The following is a 14211-nucleotide window of genomic DNA, read 5'->3' as shown; positions in this document are numbered from 1 at the left end:
AGGGAATGTTTGTTGTGTCTTAGTTGTATTTGATTTAAATGAGCCAGCAAAGTCATAATCGGAAAATTATGAGATTAAAATGTTAATTCTATTGTGATGACAGGATATAGCTATCACTGAATCGGTATTGGTAACTAGTTCTGATTCCTTGAGGTCTGAAAGAGTGATGATGTGATCTCTGGATATGGAAAATAAATGGTCAGCATCACAACACAGTCAGTATTCTGCTGACTTATAATTGATAGAATATTTTCAGGAAACGCCTCTGGTAGAACTAGATTCTTCTGTTGCTTCAGAGCTGCATAAGGAGGGGAGGGAGCAAGCTCATTCTGAGGTGATAGGTCCTCTCTGGCTACCTTAACTACTGTGCATGTGAAATCTCACTCTTATCCTGCAAAATCTGACGTGGTCAGTGCCGTTTATAATATGGAATTGCATGAAATAATGAATTCAAGGTGGCCTTCGTGGCAGAGAATGTAAGGATAGTGCTCCTCACCCTGTGTAAAGGTTGAAGGTTTTCGCCGGTAAATTGTCTCGGCATATATTGATCTGGAAATTGAAATTCACTTGAGATTTTCTTGCAGGGTCTTGGACAGCATACATTTTAACTCAGAATTTGTTCAACTTTAGATTTAAAGAGAGAGCCCTTGAAGTACAACTGAAAACCTTCTTGTTGATTTCTATCCAACTTCTCTGGAATTGTGCCTTTTCTTTTATAACAAATTAGTATCACAAGTTGTTTTTGACCCCTAGGGCTTTAACAGGTTTAAATTTTTGCTGCTGTGCTTTAAAATGGATTTCACCTTTTTACCATCAGTTAACTACCCACTCACTTTCCTACCTCACTACTTATCTACTCACTCATCCACTATCTTACGGGGATTCATGTGCCTGATTCATTGTGAATACTGGGAGGATGCCATATCTTAAAAAAAAAATTAAGCTCTTTTCCCTTGTGTTTCCTATTTTTGAAAGTATTACAAATGGTCCCTGAATGCCTGTTGTTTCCATAACGTTTTCCCATGTAACATATTTCAAGTGACTAAAACAAATCTCCAGTGTTGTCATTGTCCTCAGACTTCTTGTCTTAGCAAATGTAGCAGTTACTGGAAAGGAAAGGTATTATGCAAATACAGGTAATCGGCTAATTTTTATGGTCGTGAGCATTTACTGTATCTTTTGCAAATTGATGGTTTTATAGGCAAGTGCACAATCAGTAATATTACATGAAGGAAATTTTAAATGATTCATCCAAATTAAAACAGAAATGCCTACCTTCATGGTACAGCAGTTTCTGTGAAAGAGAGTAGCAAAATGTACACTGTTTTCTCTTTGTGTAGGCTGAATATTTGCCCAGGTATTTAGTAACGCATAACTTCTGGCTTTGCTGCTCGGGTAGGACATAAACTAAAATTGGAATGATGCAGCATGACCCCTGCTCAAGGATGACATACAAGTTTGTGAGGCATGCTGTATTTGCTTACATCTTAAGAGCACTTACCATATTTAATTACAGTTACTTATTTATGGGTCTCTCTGCCTAGCTAAAGGGAGCTTCTTGAGGGCAGGGAATATATCTTACACATTTTTTTTTGTTACTTAACACAGTGCTTGCAATGTAACAGTGCTCGTTAGCTATGGAATGGATTGAGTAGTTTTAATAAAATCTCATTAAAAGGCAAAAAGCATACTTATCAACTTCAGAGCAATTATTGTCCCCAAAGACTGTATTAAAGTAGTGGTTCTCCACCTGGCTTGCATATTAGAATCACCAGGGGAGCTCTTAAAAAACATCAGTATGAGGGCCTTGTGTCAGAGCAACGAAATCAGAATCTCTAGGAGTGGGTCCTGGTCATTGGTGTATTTTTAAAAGCTCTCCAAGTGATTCTAATGTGCAGCTATGATTGAGAGTCATCGGTTTAAAACTTAGGTTGTGAATGTAGTATTTTAGGACTGGCTTTTCAGAGGCTTACAGTTTTTAAAAAGTTGAATAAATGTTTTGAGGGAAGTATTGAAGCCAAAAGACCAGGATGTGGGTTTTATTTTCTCTGCGCTGTTTCTGAACCTTGTTGTATAAGAATTTTGTTTCAGCCTATGTTTGGATTTGATTTTTTTGGGTCTTTTAAGATTCACGTTGATTTATGACACTCATCTAATGCTAACGTGGTGATTGTGTGATGTTTGGAACAACACAGAAAAAAGGATTGCTTCAATAACCATTGACAGCTGTCTACTATAATGATTTAATTTAAGAAATCTATCAGTTTAGTATGGATTGTGCTTGCACGTACACTCTATTAAAAGAGTATGGTTAAGTTGCATATATACTTTAAATTTCATACTTGGAGTTCCAATAATGCTGCTTGCCAGAGAATTAAGTGCAACCTTTATGTAAATACTGGAGTAATAATATGTAAAAGACACAGTTTAGCATAGAGGAAAATTCAGCTTTACTAATTTGTCCCAATTACTATGGCTTTCACATATATTGATTAGCCTCAGTGATTTGGGTCTCCAGTACCACAGGGGGAATATTACATCATGTTGGAGCATCTTTCCTGGGAATTTTAACTAGATATTGTAGGTAAACCAGTTTTTAATGTTAGGAAAAAGTTAAGTGTGAGCCTGAAGGAATCAAGGCTTTTCCAGAAATGAGTAGATACTCCATGAAAGAAGTGCTTGATTAGAGTGTAACAAGGGAAAAGAAACACAATCACCAGGTAAACTATTGGTGCCCCAGAAAGATCCAAGCTGTGGGAGTTAAACTGAAGTTCCACAGAGGAAAAACCTGTTACACACAGGTTTATTACACATGGCAGGCTTATTGGGAGGAGGTAAGCAGTGTTGAATTCTGATGCTGGAGACCACTTTCAGGGACCACTTTGGAGGGAGCCGAGCTACCCAGTTGCCCTTCTGCATGTGCATAACTTTATCTGAGTCTCCTCATGTCCACATTTGACAGACTGCTTTAGGACTTGGAGTTTCTGAAGTGTGATTCGCACGTTGTCTTCGTAAATGCTTCCTGTGAATCCCTTACCTTCTTTGACTGTAACATGTTCTATGGCCTCGACACATGCCGTTCACCCCCCTCCATTTCCCCTGTGTATCTGCAAGTTTCACATGCCAAACTATATCGCTGATGTTCCTTATATTGTATTTCTGGATATTTCCTTTAAATTGAAAATTCTTTCACCATCTCCAGTTGTACTCAATGAAGAAGCAAGTGTACCTCACATTATGAGATTGCTCTTGAATCATTGCATTTCTGAAAATGTTTTCACATTTTAATTATGGCAGAAGCAGTTTAAAGAAAGTTTGACATAAGATTGTTCACAAGGGGAAAAAAAAAAACTTTTATAACTTAGGAGTTCCTGTCGTGCACAGCAGAAACGAATCCTACTAGGAACCATGAGGTTGCGGGTTCGATCCCTGGCCTTGCTCAGTGGGTCAAGGATCTGGCATTGCTGTGAGCTGTGGTGTAGGTCACAGATGTGGCTCGGATCCTGCATTGCTGTGGCCATGGTGTAGGCTGGTGACTACAGTTCTGACTGGACCCCTAGCCTGGGGACCTCTATATGCTGCGGGCATGGCCCAAAAAAGAAAAAAACCTTTTATAACTTAACATGCCTATTTTGTAAGGGTAGCTGGCACTTATGCCCTCTAATATTAGGCATTTCGCATATGTTTTCTCCTTTTGTTTTGTTTTTTAATGGCCACATTTTCGGCATATGGATGTCTCCAGGCCAGGGATTGAATCCGAGCTGCAGCTGGGTGAGACCTACATCACATCCGTGGCAACACCTGATCCTTAACCCACTGTGCCAGGCCAGGGGTCAAATCTGCGCCTCTGCAGCGATCCAAGCCACTGCAATCAGATTCTTAACCCACTGCGTCACAGTGGGAACTTCTTTTATCTCCTTTAATTGTACCCATCTTGCAGAGAACATTGAGATTCAGAGGGGGAGTAACTTGCCAAGATCACATGGGAATTCTACCAGTTCTGAAGTCTCATTTCATGCTGCATCTGCTCTTGACTCCAGTTGTGAAAATGTTGTGGTGGTTTTTCTTAAAGTAGGGCATATGTCTTCATTTTCAGAGCTTATTTATTGCAAATTTTAATTGTTTGACTTTTTGGTTAAAATTCTTACCTCTTCAGTAGAGGTTCCATACTACTATTCATTATCTCATCTGTTTCATTTTTATTTTTGTCTTTCTCTCTAATGAAATATCAACATTTGCTACCAAACTGATTTTGCATTTTTTTAGCCATGGAAATATGGAATCTTGACCATCCATCCAAAATATAATTTGTTTTGGAACTTTCTCTACCGCTTTTACTCTCCAAGTTTTTCCTTCCAATTCTCCTGCCCCAGCAGACATAATAGTTGATTGATTTCTCCTGACTTGCCAAACCAGAAGTAGTGAGGTTTTAGAGATAGGTGTTTTTTGGGAGTGGGGTGGGATTGTTTCCACAGGGTAGTTATTCCTATATCCTGTGATAAAAATAGTGAAATTGTTCTGTCTGACTCTGAAAACAGTGTACTGAACCACAGCTGCTGAGTGATGAGCGTCTCAGCTGTCTGCCGACACTGCACACCTAAGTGATCAGGTGACTAAGTCGCTGCTGCAGAGCAAGTACCTCACCCCAAGCCAACAAGCTGATGGGGTGTACAGTTCTCACGTTTTTGGTTTTAATTTTTAGTTGCACCTGACAGTACAGATTTTTAAACCACCAAATATGGCATTATATTTATACTACAGGGTTCAAAGTGGCATAGGACCTGCTCTCCTCTCTCAGAGTCACCCTTTTACCTTGATTTCCCATCTTTCAAACAAGTAAAATGTAATTATCCCATGGCCAGTCTGGTAGTCATCCCTTATTGTCTGCCGGGGATTGGCTCCAGAAACACCTCCTCCTGACTAATACCTAAATTAGTGGATGCCCAAGTCCCTTATATATAATGATGTAGTATTTGCTTGTAACTAATGTACATCCCTTTTTCTACTTTAGTCATCGCTGGATTACTTATAAAACCTAATACAATGTAAGCAGATGCTGTTGAATCAAGTTCAAGTTTTGCTTTTTGGAACTTTCTGGAATTTTTTATTCAAGAGTTTTCAATCCATAGTTGGTTGAATATGCAAATACAGAACCTATGAAGGGCCAACTGTTTTATGCTATGATTGGTTGTGAGCCCGAGTCTATAGAGGGAGAGTCTCTCTTTGACTTTTTGCATTGGGAAGATTTTTGCTTCTGAAGCTAGTTTGACTTAAAGGAAGTTAGTTTATGTTTCCAATTTTGAGATTTAAGAATATTGTTTCTTTTCATTAATTGACTTTCTACTACAATTTATAGTTTTTATAAAATTAATTTTAAAATATAGATGGGGAGTTCCCTGGTGGTTCAGCAGGTTAAGGATCCGGCATTGTCAGTGCTGTGGCCTGGGTTGCTGCTGTGGCTTGAGTTGGATCTCTGGCCCTAAAATTTACACATGCTGTGGGTGTGGCCTGTATATCTATATATCTCTATCTCTATCTAAATATCTAGACATATATTAAAAGATAAATAGTGAGTCTCTATTCTCCCACCATCCATGGCTCCATTCTCCAGAACTATCCATTGTCCAGTTTTTGTACATCTTTCTGAAAGTTTTTTGTTTAAAAAACAGATGAGATAATGTTTGTACACTGTACTGAAATATTCATTTTCCACTGAAAAATAGTATATCTGATGACCTTTCCACATCCATCTATATATCTATTTAACTCTGTCTCTTAAACTGCTGCCCAGTATCCCATGATGTGGATTGGTACTTTGGCTTTGAATTGAGTGCAAGCCATTTCTATATGAACATTGCTGGAAATGCGCAAGTGGAGTTTGGATAAGAGGTCTGGAATGAGAGTGAAGATCTGAGAATCATCTATGTGGGAGTTAAACTATGAGTGAATGAGTTATTGGGGATTGATGGAGTGGGGGTTGTAGTTTTAGAGTACACTCCCAGAATTAGAAGCATCAGGATAGCTGGACAACACAGAAGTCTCCAGGTGGGGCAGATCAATAATGTAAAATGCCAGCACACTGATCGAGGACCAAGAAAAGGCTTGTGTAAAACAGAGGCAATTTAAAGCATCTATCAAAAGAGTGTTTAATATTCCATTCATGATGTGACTGAAAAGCAAGATTCTGGCTTCATTTCTGTGGATGTTGGTAATATTATACATCTCTCTCTGAATCTATTGCAACACAAACATATTTAGGGTAAAAAAAGGAGTACACTTCTTTTTCGCTGTAATTGCGTTGTGCAGATTCTGATATCTGGCTTTTAGGTAAAGCCATTTGATTTTCCTAAGGTTAGGATTTTTTTGATTCCTCAGCTTGGTGCATAGCTTTCAATTAAATGGGTGCCTTTGGAGTTCCCTTTGTGGCTCCCCAGTAACAAACCCAACTAGTAACCATGAGGGCTCGGGTTCGATCCCTGGCCCTGCTCAGTGGGTTAAGGAGGGGGCGTTGCCGTGAGCTCTGGTGTAGGTCGCAGATGCAGCTTGGATCTGTCATGGCTGTGGCGTAGGCTGGCAGCTGTAGCTCAGATTCGACCCCTAGCCTGGGAACTTACATATGCCGAGGTTGCGGCCCTAAAAAGAAAAAAAAAAAATGGGTGCATTTAATGAAATGACAAAGTAATTTTTAGATGCTTTAAATTTACTTTAAGGGGAGTTCCTGTCATGGCGCAGCAGAAATGAATCCAACTAGCATCCATGAGGATGTGGGTTCGATCCCTGGCCTTGCTCAGTGGGTTAAGGATCCGGCGTTGCCATGAGCTGTGGTGTAGATTGCAGACACAGACAAAAAAATAAAAACATTTATGTTCTTGTTGATATCTGTCAAACCCATTGTTCTTTTATTTATTTATTTATTTTTGCTTTTTTAGGGCTGCACCTGCAGCACATGGAGGTTCCCAGGCTAGGGGTCAAATTGGAGCTATAGCTGCCGGCCTATGCCACAGCCACAGCAACACCAGATCCAAGCCATGTCTGCGAGCTGCACCACAGCTCACAGCCACACTGGGTCCTTAACCCACTGAGCGAGGCCAGGGATTGAACCTGCAACCTCATGGTTCCTAGTTGGATTCGTTTCCGCTGCGCCACAATGGGAACTCCAAACCCATTATTCTTTTATTAAATCATTCACCTATAGGGAGCTGAATTCTTCCTTGCCTCAAGATTTTTGGTCCCAATTGGCTGATTGTAGTACTCTCCTCCCCTTTCACATCCCTCTCCCCCCCAACCCCCAACTAAATTTGTTCATTGGATTTTTTTTAAAGTCGTCCACATCCACTCACAATAAGAAGCAGTTACTTTATTGTACTTAAGCCAGTTTCTTTGCATCCAAGTGCATATTATTTAATTTCAGCTGTTTGTATTCTGTTACTGAGCTGTGACATGTTTTTTTCCAATCCATTTTATTTCTTTTGATACATTTTTTTACTTTGTTACCATTGTTTTGAATATTGAAATCATTTACAGATAGGAATGATTGTTCTCTCTTTCTTAGTGTAGTTTAATAATATCCAAACTATACTATGTTGAATCTGTATTTCAGGCTTTTAATTTTAATCCTGATTTTAGAACATTTTGGTACATTTAAATCTAGGATGGATTTAACCATATGTAGGTTTTAATGTTTTGTTAAAACACTTGATGTTATTAATTCCATTAACAGAGGTCTCTAGCTCTGCTATGATGTACAGATTACCATTACAACACTGCTATTTTTAAGAACCTAATTCATATTTTGAAGAAACATCATAGTTTTTCAGCCGTTCTGCTTACTTTACGTACCTTTTCCCCAAAAACAAAGCTTGTAAAGCAGTCCCCTAAGATCTAATCTGGTAACCTTTGGGTACATTGTCACCATTTTCTCATTTATAGAAGGAATGATAGCTGCTTCATGAGCCATTTGTGTGGATTAGTGATTGTGAAGTGCAGCATAAGGATTTTTTATTTCTAGAATGTCTCTGAGATACTCAAATTACTTTTGGCAGCTATGTAGATAAGTTTCAACAATTTCCAAATGTGCACTTTCTCAGTGCTAAACACACGCTCTATTACATAAATAATATGGTGAAATGAACATTCTTTTCTACCATGTGTATAAAATTGTTAGTGGTGCTAACCTTCATTCCTTTGTTCATTTATGCATTCATTTCCAGCTGTGTGACTCCAGGCAAGTTTGTTAACCTCTCTGAGCCTCAGTTTCTTTATATGTGATGTGCGGGTGATAGCATCTACCTTGCAATGGTATTTGGAGGATTGAATGACATGATCTAGGTAAAATGCCTAAAGGTTGTTATTTAAACTGCCATTATCATTTTTATTCACTGAATACCCCAGTTCTTTGGCCTTAAGGAGCTCTCTGCCTATGAAAGGAGCTGACAAATAGTTAAAACCTAATCTAACCAGACTTATGTTCTGTTAAGGCTGGGGTCCCATCTGACTTGTTCAGCTATTATCCTTAGCATAACGCAGCAGTTGACACATAGTAAGTACTCAGTCATGAGTTGCTAAAGGAGTGAGTTTGTTAAGTGACTAATCCCGAGACTCTGACCATCTAGTAGGAGAAGGAAGTTGGGAAAATCTTCACAGAGGCGGTGGGGCTTGAATGACTTGTCAGTCTTCCTAGGTAATTTATTTAATCTTTTTAGGCCTCTCCTCATTTAGAAAAAGGAGTAGGTGGAGTTCCTGTTGTGGTGCAGCGGAAACCAATCTGACTGGGAACCATGAGGTTGCGGGTTTGATCCCTGGCCTCCCTCAGTGGGTTAAGGATCTGGCATTGCTATGAGGTGTGGTGTAGGCCCTTGGCTGCAGCTCCAATTAGACCCCTAGCCTGGGAACCTCCATATGCCGTGGGCCCAGCAGCCCTAGAAAAGACAAAAAGAAAAAAAAAAAGCTAATAGTTTCACGAACAACTTTAGGAATTTTTTGTTGTTCTCAAATTCTGTGGTTTGAGTGTTCATTATGTGCCGGACATGGTGTTAAATACTTTATATTTTTCTAGTTTAACCTTGGGCACACTTCCCTTGAGGCACTTCCACCCCCTCCCCCATTTTACAGATGCTTTGAAACTGAGGAAGAGGGAGATTAATAACTTGCTCTGGCCAAAGTGGCAATAAGTGGTGGCGTGGGGAATGGCACCTGGGTGGGTGTCATGACCTGTCTAAGCCCTTGTTCTTTAATACTGTTAAACTGCTTGAGATTTAGTATAAGCAGAGACTGGTTGTCTTTTAAGAGATACTCCTAAATATAAAACTCTAATCTGAGTTTAGGTGTTTTTAGCAGATGAATAGAATGCCTTTTTTTTTTGGTAACAGCTTTATTGAGATATAATTCACATACCAAACAGTTCACCGTTTAAAGTGTACAGTTCGGTGGTTTTTAGTATAGTCACAGAGTTGCGCATGGTGACCATAATACATTTTTCAACATCTTCATCATCCCTCAAAGAAGCCCCGCATACTTTAGCTCTCACTCCCAATCCCTCCCTACCCTAGGCAATAACTAATCTACTTTCTGTCTCTACAGATGTGCCTCTTCTGGACATTTCATGCAAATGGAATCAGAGAACTTTTGGCCTTTTATTACTGGCTTTTTCTAAGCATAATGTTTTCAGCGTTCATCCATGTTGTAGATGTATCAGCACTTCATTCCTTTTTAACACCTGGTAATATCCCATTGTGTGGGTAAACCACATTTTTTGATCCATTAGTTAGTTGAGGGGCCATTCGGGTGGTCTTCACCTTTTGGCTATTATAAATAATCCTACTGTGAGCATTCAGGTACAACTTTTGTTTTTATTTCTCGTTGGTGTATACCTAGGAATGGAATTGCTGAGTCAAATGGTAACTCTCTTAGACTTTTCAAGGAATGCCAGATTGTTTTCCAAAGTGGCTGTACCATTTTACATTCCCACTAGCAGTCTATGAGGGTTAGAATGCTTTTTAATCAAGTACTATCAGAGTTTGCCTCAAGTCTGTTTGATATACTGTGACATAAATTAAAGCAAATTTTATGGGTTGTTGGTCAGCCTTTCATCTCACAGACATATTTATACTGCTTTTCAACAATTTTAGGATTGGCAAACTGTCTGTAAACTAACAGATAATAAATATTTTAGGCTAGAGGAGCCACACAACATCTGTCACAGCTACTCAACTCTGCCTTTGTAGTGTGAATACAGCCATACCCCCCCCCCCAAAAAAAGAGTGTGACTGTGTTCCAATAAAACTTTATTTACAAAAATAGATGGTGGGCTAGATTTGGCCCTTGGCTATATAGTTTGCCGATTCTGTTGTAGATTAAAAGTGAAAGTGGAGCTTATTGTCCAGTTCCAATTCTTGTTTACTCTCAAGGTTAGGATGTTCTTTCAGTGTTCTGAGTTAGCCCCATAGTAAGTAGGTTGTTTCTGCAAAATGTAAAGATGTTAAGGCTGATGCACTGATCTATTTTCACTGTCAAAAGGGGAAATACTATACATTATTTAATTTTTTTTTAACTGCTTTTGGGTCCTTTCTTTTTTTTATGGCCACACCCACGGCATATGGAAGTTCCCAGGCCAGGGATTGAGTCCGAGCCACAGTTACAGCCTGTACCGCAGCAGTCCTAGATCCTATTAATCCACTGTGCTAGGCTGGGGATTGAACCCATGCCTCTGCAGCAACCCAAGCTGCAGCAGTTAGACTCTTAACCCACTGGGCCACAGTGGGAGCTCCTGGATTCTTTTTTTTTTTTTTTTTGATCCTAGGTTAAAGGGAAGAAACTCATCAAAATTTTTCTAAGATTGTCTGACTGGAGGCAATGTAAATGTGGAGTGCCTGCAAAAAATTATTTCCTTCATTCTTGCTTATTGACTGTAGAATGGATGGAAACAGAGTTGAGAACATACCAGAAATGATCAGAAATGGAAGATTATTTTAAATCTTCAATAAAGTTAGGGGAAAAATCACTAGCTAAATCTCCATCTCTAATTGGAGAGTTGTGATGTGCCATCTCTGTATATTTTAGGACTTCACCAAGAGCCCATGCCAGAGTCATTTTTGGGATTATGGTGTGTGTGTGGTATAAATAAAAACTTAAAATTCTATTTTGTGTCTGAAATCCGTTTTACTCAATGTATTTTGTGGTAGTAGACATACACTATTTAGAGTGCTTTGTGGCTTTTAAAAAACCATCATCGCCTGTTATGTACATAGTATTTTTGGAGCTTATAGATTTACATAATTTGTTTGAAAGACTGTTCTAGATTATAATTTTGCAGTATTGTGAAAAGCTCCAAAGATTATGTTAAAAGAGGGACTTTAGTATCCATGTTTGTCTTTGCATTTGGGCATATGATAGATGAATTAATTGTTCATAATGTGAAATTTCAAAACCGAGAAAAGGAGAATCCCAGAATATATATTTAGGAAACAGCCCTATATAGGATTTATAGATATGATAGTGTTCTTTTATGTAACTTCCCCAAATTTTATTATGGCAGCAGTGTCTACATCTTAACCACAGGCAAAATGAGGTGGAAGGATTCTAAAGTTGTAGTCTCTGATACAACTGAGCTCCGAATCTAAATTACCTACATTTATGGAACAGCGTTTCATCTGCTAGAGCACGTTACATTGTCAAGTGGAATGTATTTAGACCACTTTGATGAAAATACTTCTTAGGTTGGCTTCAGAGAACAGTACAAGGCATCTCTTCCTATGATAATCCACGGACAGTGTTACTTATATTGCATTATTTAGGTTAGAAATTTTTGCTGAATTCCATCTGAGCCATTAGCTGAAAAGCAGAATGGTCAGCTTTTATTTATGTAGAATGTTTACTGGTCTTCTTAGGCTTAATATTGCCTTAACTGGGTTTTTGTCCCAGCAGTAATTTCTGACATTGAATTTGAGATTATCTTTTTAATAAATATTTTTTTCTTTAATTTACTCACTTGTAAAATAATTAGATACTTGTAAAACAAACAAGAAGGCATTTTCACTAAGGACTATCTTTAATTACATTTCATGTAAATTAAAAATTGTTACTGAAGTATTCAGATCACAGGTTAGAGTGAAAATGTAATCATCTCACATTATAATCAACATATGTAATACTTTTAAAAGCATGCTAATAAGAATGGAAGAAAATCTCTACTGACCATACGTATTGTAGATTATATTTTTTTCCTTTTTTATTCTTTGTTTCTTTTTTTCTTTTTATGGCCACACCCACGGAATGTGTAAGTTCCCAGGCTAGGGGTCTCATTGGAGCTGCAGCCGCCAGCCTACACCACAGCCATGGCAATACCAGATCTGAGCCCCGTCTTCGACCACAGCTTGAGGCAAAGCTGGATCCTTAAACCACTGAGCGAGGCCACAAATGGAACCCGCATCCTCATGGACACTATGTCTGGTTCTTAACTGGCTGAGCCACAATAGGAACTCCTTTTTAAAAACATTTCCTTCTTAAAATGGATGTAAAAATGATTTGTATAAATACCTATTCAAATGAATACACTTTCATTATCATGGTTGCAGAAAGAGCCTGGGAATATGGAGAGGGAGATTCTAGGCTTGATGCTCTACTTTTTGGATTATCTCCATTAATAGTACTTCTCCCATTGCTGAGTATTTTTATTGTACTGCTGGAAGGGATCACCACACTTCCATAATCCATGACCCACTTGCACTAAAGGTCGAGCGTGCTTTAAATTGCCGTCTGATTCAAGTTCAGGCTTCTTGGTTAGACTTGCCTTGGTGGAGTCAGAATTAGGCTCATGAATGTGAATATGGGCTTGAAGATCTTAATAGAATGGTAGTTTTTTACCCCATGAAGACGTATTCATAGACATAGTTCTGAAAAGGTATGTACAAGTTGGATTTGATAAGTGCAGTTTAAAACTGATTAGGAAAAAATATTTTAAGAAAAAAAATGTTGATCGTGAGAAATCCCCACTTGGTTTGTTTTCCTGTTTCTTTATCTTGTGAAAGAAGGATAGTAAAGGCTGTATTATCCATCTCTTTTGATCCTTATGAGCATAAAATGATACACTTCTTCAAAAGTCTTAAACTACATGTATTATTTTGATGTTGTTGAAATGAAGCACTTTTTTTTTTTGGCCGCACCCATGGCATGTGGAAGTTCCCAGGCCAGGGATCGAACCCACACCATAACAGCAATCAGCCACTGCAGTGACGACACCAGACCCTTAACCCACTGTACCACAAGAAAACTCCTGAAATGAAGCACTTCCATTTGGAAATGGGCATTGTTAAATATCCTTTGATTTTTGCCAGAATCATTTACCATTTTCTTTGAAAGTGATAGTGTTTTTTGTTTGATGGGGTAATGTTTACACTGAAGTCAAAGCAGAGAAAAAATCCTGACTAGTGCTTCCCTGTGCTTTTTTACTTTATTTTTTTAAATTTGTTAAATTTTTTTGTCTTTTTGTCTTTTCTGAGGCCGCACCCGCGGTTTATGAAGGTTCCCAGGCTAGGGGTCGAATCAAAGCTATAGCTGCTGGCCTACACCACAGCCATAGCAACGCCAGATCTAAGCCGAATCTGCGACCTACACCGACCTACACCACAGCTCACGGCAACGCCAGATCCTTCACCCACTGAACAAGGCCAGGGATCGAACCCGCAACCTCATGGTTCCTAGTCAGATTCGTTAACCACTGAGCCATGACGGGAGCTCTTCCCTTTGCTTCTTAAAAAATTACTTAGTTTTATTTGAGCATTGAAATTTGGAACTTACTACAAGTGGCAGATTTTTGTGGCCAGTTTGGTGTGAACTTTGGCAGCTACTTAAAATATTGAACTTGCTGTTTAGTAGTGAGGTCTAGAGCAGGGGTTCTCCAAGTGTGGACCTCATCTTGACCAGCAACAGCAGAATCACCTGGGAATTTGTTAGAATGCCAATTCTTGGGCCCCAGCCCTATAGATCAGAAGCTGTGGGGGTGGGGCCCAGCAGTCTCTATTTTAACAGTCCTCCAAGGGCTTCTGAGGCCTACTAAAGTTAAGAGAACCATTGATTTAGAACTCTAGATCAGAGCTCAATCAACTATGGCCCATGGGCCAAGTCAGCCCACTGTTTTTGTTTAAAAAAAAAAAAAAAGAGTTCCTTTTGTGGCTCAGTGGTTAATGAACCTGACTAGCATCCATGAGGACGCAG

The 14211-nt window shown here is 39.0% G+C and overlaps 1 protein-coding gene and 1 pseudogene across 28 annotated transcripts in view; both read left to right on the top strand.

The window, feature by feature from the left end:
* CASK (calcium/calmodulin dependent serine protein kinase) overlaps positions 1-14211 on the top strand; it is a 371692-nt gene that overhangs the window by 2790 nt on the left and 354691 nt on the right. The gene's annotated exons all lie outside the window — the stretch shown is intronic.
* LOC146394561 (U6 spliceosomal RNA) lies at positions 1381-1480 on the top strand (annotated as a pseudogene).

This window comes from Sus scrofa, chromosome X (genome assembly GCF_054392235.1).
Source record: "Sus scrofa isolate SSC_HxYL_T2T_F1_AM1 chromosome X, Sscrofa_HxYL_maternal_Yorkshire_Landrace_v2.0, whole genome shotgun sequence".
NCBI classification, from domain to species: domain Eukaryota; kingdom Metazoa; phylum Chordata; class Mammalia; order Artiodactyla; family Suidae; genus Sus; species Sus scrofa.
This window is presented reverse-complemented; position numbering and strand designations above follow the sequence as displayed.